The sequence below is a fragment of the Coenobita brevimanus genome, chromosome 79 (genome assembly GCF_032717465.1).
Source record: "Coenobita brevimanus isolate Jiangsu-jjx chromosome 79, ASM3271746v2, whole genome shotgun sequence".
NCBI lineage: Eukaryota > Metazoa > Arthropoda > Malacostraca > Decapoda > Coenobitidae > Coenobita > Coenobita brevimanus.
In genome coordinates this window covers 29,146,537-29,151,741 of record NC_137032.1, presented here as the reverse complement: position 1 = coordinate 29,151,741, position 5,205 = coordinate 29,146,537, and the positions used below count along the sequence as shown (strand labels likewise).

At 41.7% G+C, this 5,205-nt stretch overlaps 1 non-coding gene across 1 annotated transcript; it reads left to right on the top strand.

The window, feature by feature from the left end:
* The first annotated feature begins 4,812 nt into the window (after positions 1–4,812).
* LOC145409136 (5S ribosomal RNA) lies at positions 4,813–4,931 on the top strand. Its single transcript, XR_013899059.1, has one exon. It is a non-coding gene; the product is annotated as a 5S ribosomal RNA (ribosomal RNA).
* Positions 4,932–5,205: the final 274 nt, after the last annotated feature.

Genomic DNA, 5,205 nt, shown 5'->3' with positions numbered 1-5,205 from the left:
TAATGTACACTTTAAGTGTGAATACTAATAATCACTACTGTCCCGTAAAGTTCCAGGTTCAAAACAAAAGAGTTAGGTAAAATTACAAGTTAAAGTTTAATGCTTAAACTAACAACAAAACATTCAGGACTCATAAGGATAATGTAATGGCAAATAAACAGGTTAAATATATGGTTAACTGCAATAGCCTCTATTAACACGAAATTAGCAAGAGTAAATTTATCTAAGTCAGCCCTGATAAAATGAGATACCAGATAATACTCAGTGAATGCAAGATAAATTATTACAGATACAAAATAATATTAAAACTGATGGACATAAAGATCCCTACATGAATTACAAAAACTTCACTAGGCCTACAAATTAAACTTATGCTATACAATACAAGAAAAAATACAACAGTTATACTCAAATTACACACAGCTGCTAGATGTTTGGAGATTTCTTGAGCACTCACAATAATAATATCTGTACAGGGGAGGACAGAGATGTGAACAAAATGAGGAGCAGATCTAAGTGGCAATGATGCAGAGACTGAGCTCATTATATAGGGGCCGGCAGAGCTTGATACAACTTGTAAGAAGGACGCGCAAATGAAGCCATGGGGACAAAGAGTTGACAATCCTGGTCTGAACTCCAGAAATGACGACTTACTCTACTATAACGGTAGAAGGGGGGAACTGAGGCAGAACACGCTCGTGATCAAACATGCAGCATACTGTGCGTTAAAATTACACAAAGGATGATGAAATCATAGGCTATGTAACAATATATATATATATATATATATATATATATATATATATATATATATATATATATATATATATTTATGCAAGAAAGAAGAAACCAAAGGCCAGGAGCCCGCAAGAGTGTTCCCTCCAGGAAACGACAAAGAACAGGATAAAAGAGTCAATATCAACATCTGTTCGTTTGCAGATGCCTGGACACACTGCATCTGAAAGACTGGAGATCATGGACAGTAGGAAATACACACAATGGGAGACAGTTTCAGAGTTGACCTGTTGCATAAACGGATGACTGGGAGCAACAATTTACTCTTGCATTAAAGAGTTGGACAGGAAAGGGATGAGGGTTTGTTGTTAGGTGTTACAAGCCCACTGTAGTGATGGAGAGATGCAAGCAGACAGTTCAGTGGAGCAGTGACCATTGAAGTAGTGACAGAAAAGAGAAAAAGATGCAACAGTGCGGCGAAGAAACAGAGGTTGAAGGGAGCCAGTAAGAGGAGGAGAGTTAATGAGACGAAAGCCTTTGATTCCACTTTGTTGAGAAGTGCTGTATGTGGGGAGCCTTCCCACACATGAGAGTTGTGCTCTACACAGGGGTGAATAAAACCTTTGTACAAAGTCAGCAACTGTGCAGGGGTAAAGAAGGCACGGAGTCAGTTTAGCACTGCTAATTTCTAGGAAGCAGATTTTATAAGTGAAGTAATATGATCTTTCCAAGATAAATCCCGAGAGAATAAGGCCCCAGGTATATTTAAAGATGATGCAGGATTGGGTTGGGGTTTGTTAAAAATTAGAGGATACTCCTGTGGAAGATTTTGTTGGGTCGAATGATGTTAGACCTGAGTTTCTAATGCATTTAAAACAACAAGATTACTTTTACCTGAATCAGAGACATGAGCCAAGTCAGACACTTGATGTGCCACAGCCTCATCCCCTTATTGTTGAAGTAACTGCTGAGATAGATGCTGTGGGAGGTGAATGGAAAGATGAAGGGAGGAGTCATCAGTGTATGAGTGGCTAGAAGGTCATTGATGAACAGATGGGAGTTAGTGATAGGACAGAGCACTGAGGAACACCACTACTGATAGTGCTAGGAGGAGAATGGTGGCAGTTTAAAACAGCAGCTATGGAGCGACCAGAAAGGAAGCCAGAGGTGAAGGCAAGGATAGAAGGATAGAAACCATAAGACGGCAGTTTGGATATTAAAGTTTTATCCCAGACTCGATCGAAAGACTTTGAGAAGTGAAGTACAATGGCAAAGCTTTCGCCAAAGTCCCCAAAAGAGGATGATCAGGAGTCTAAGAGGTATGTGAGAAGATTCCCAGTGGAGCATCCCTGGTAGAACCTATACTGACCATTTGAAAGAAGGTTGCAATAAGAAAGGTGCTTTAATATTATTTTTGTGAATAACAGGCTCAAAAAGTTTTGAAAGACAGGATGTTAAAGCAATAGGGCGATAGTTAGAGGGCTGGGAATGGTCACCTTTCTTTAGGACAGGCTGCATGAGAGCAAAATTCCAGCAAAAAGGAAAGGTACAAGTTGACAAAGGCAAAAGAGTTTACCTAGGCAGGGTGTAAGCACAAAAGCACAGTTCTTCAGGACAACAGGAGGGACTCCATCAGGTTCATATGCCTTGACATTATTGAAGTCAGTGATAACAGAAAATATATCGATTGAAGACATTTTAATGTCAACCATGAGGAAGTCAGAGGGGGGGAAGTGATGGAGGAACAGCACCAGAATTGTCTAAGGTGGAATTGAGGAGAAAGTCTGAGTGAAGAGTTCTGCTTTATCAGAAGAAGAAATAGCTACAGAGCCATCAGAGTGGAAAAGAGGAGTGAAGGATAATGATGTAAAGTTATCAGAAAGGTTTTCGGCTAGGTGCCAGGAGAAGCAGATAGAATTTGAGTTGGAGAGTTCAGAGCATTTAGTACGGATGAAATTATTTTTAGCAAAACAAAGAACAGACTTAGTATGATATTAGGCAAAAACATAAAAATTATGAGATTAAGGGGTGGGTTGGCTTTGGCATCTTTTGTAGGTCTTCTTCTCGTGAGTAAACCAAGGATTTTTTGCATTGGTCACAGGGTATGAGAAAGGAATGTATGCTTCCATGCCCGAGAGAATAACCTCCATAATGCGTAAGGCACATTCAGATGGCTCTCGCCCAGGGAAGCAATAATCATTCCAGGGAAAATCAAAGAAGTACTGCCTGAGGGTCTCTCAGTCAGTAGCTCCAAAGTGCCACAGCCATTGCTTCTTGGTAGGGTCTACAGTCCTTACTGAAGTGATAGGATAGGTTAAGGTGATAACATTGTGATCAGAGGAGCCCAACAGAAAGAAAGGCTTAAGAGCATATGCAGAAGGATTAGACATAAGGAAGAGGTCAAGCATGTTGCAACTCTGTCCAATGCAATTAGGTAATCCATAAGCTCCCAGGGTTCCTGTGTGAAGGATTGTGCTGGATGGGCATTAAGCTTACTGCCCTCCTCTTTTTGGCCCATAGTCCCGAAGCTCATATGTCCCTTCTCTTAGGTTCCCTTCTTTATTAACTGTTGAAAATGCTCAGTTCCGTCCTTTACTGAGGACATAGGGTGCAAATGGGTTAAGGATAGAAAAGATGTAGGATTGTTCACCAGGTGGATCAGCAAAAGAAGAGGAAACCAAAGATGGTGGCCAACATTAAAATCACCTAGAATGAAGATTTCAGAGAAAGGGAAATTGATAGGATGTGTTACATCTAAAAAGTAAGATAGTCAATGAATTTTTCATAATCAGTAGAATTAGGGGATAACTAACAGCACAGATTTATTTAGTTAGGGAATGACAGTATAGCCAAAACCAGAGAACAGAGAATTTTTGAAGATTCAAGTTCACGAACATGAGAGCAAGATATGTCGTTCTGTACATATACACAACAACCACCTTTGGCTTTGAAATGAATAAAGGGAAAGTAGGAGGATATGAGAAGAATTTGCTATCAGTTGCCTCAGACAGCTGAGTCTCGGTGAGAAAAAGAAGATGGGGTTTAGAGAACAGTTGTTGTTCAACAACGAGAAAGTCAGAGAAAAGGTGGAGAATGTAGCATAAATGAAGGAGAAGCGAGTCAGACAGTGGTTCCAGGCATCTCGGTTAGTCATCACCGGGAGTGGGGCGGATGGTGATGGCTTTGATGGTCTTCTCGCCCAAAGGGAACTCTGAGGCTTGGTGACTCCTTACCATTTTAGTAAAATTTTTGAAGAGAAAGTGTTGTGTGTAATGTGCATGTAGTTTTGTGTTGACAATGTGAGAAACGTGTGTTAGATAGCATGCTGGCCTACTTTGTTAGTTACTGAAACACTGAAAAAGTTCAGCAAAAGGGACTGGTAAGGATCTGGTCCCAGGGGGTGATGAAACCAGAACTCCAGCTTCAACCACCTGTGGAGTACCGCCCTGCTTGACTGGTGCTACAGTCTACTCCCCGAGAAAGACCCCTTCTTGATAGTGGCAGGGAAGACGGAGTATTGCTTCCTATTGAGCCTAACAGTACGGCATGTTTCTGTCCCGTGTTCAAGGAGAAACATCATCAGTGCTAGGAATGTGCAGAAGTTATCAGTGAACAGAATGTGGTTGGCCCTAAAGTACTTGTCCATTAACACTTTAACAGGGGCACCTGAAAAGCAGTACGAGTCGTCACTTAGGATATCCACATGTGATGTTGAGTACACTACAAACTCCAGCACATGCCCAGTTTTGCAGTCACAAAGACGAAGAATCTGATGCCAAAATGATGATGTTTGGATGACATGCACTGGATAAATGCCAGTCATCCTGGGAACAAAACACTGGGTTGTCCCCCACCATTTTCTTGAAATACTAGAAAAACCTGGTGAAACTTCTTTCATCATGGCCACAATAGAGCAAATATTATTCAGCCTGTCATTAGGTGCAGGTACCAGGTTGGGGGAAAAATGCATAAATCGTAAAATGGCAAAGTACCTATTGTGTGCCATGAACTTTCCAAAGACAGGTGTGGCTTTGTGTGTCCATGATCCAATGGTCTTGTATGGCATGGGTTTTTTATGTGTACGGCCATACCACGTTGAGTACACCGCTTCCCGTCCGATCAGCGAAGTTAAGCAACGTTGGGTCTGGTTAGTACTTGGATGGGTGACTGCCTGGGAACACCAGATGCTGTTGGCATCCCTACGTGTCAGGTGGGGTTGGTGGAGGATTAGTGCCCCTCCCTGTAAAACAGTTAACTCTGGGCCCTTGGCCGCCCCGTCTGGGATACGTGGCGTCTGGCAATGAATGAATGAATGAAACTATCAGCATGGTCAGAGCTAGCCTCAAGCATATTTCTCAGACCTCCACAAAATACCATTCTCTCGTATTCAGTCAGTCATGGGAAAGGAAGTCAAGTCAGCAGAAGGAAATTTCCAGGTGTACCAGGTATTTCATCAAGGACAATAAAAAC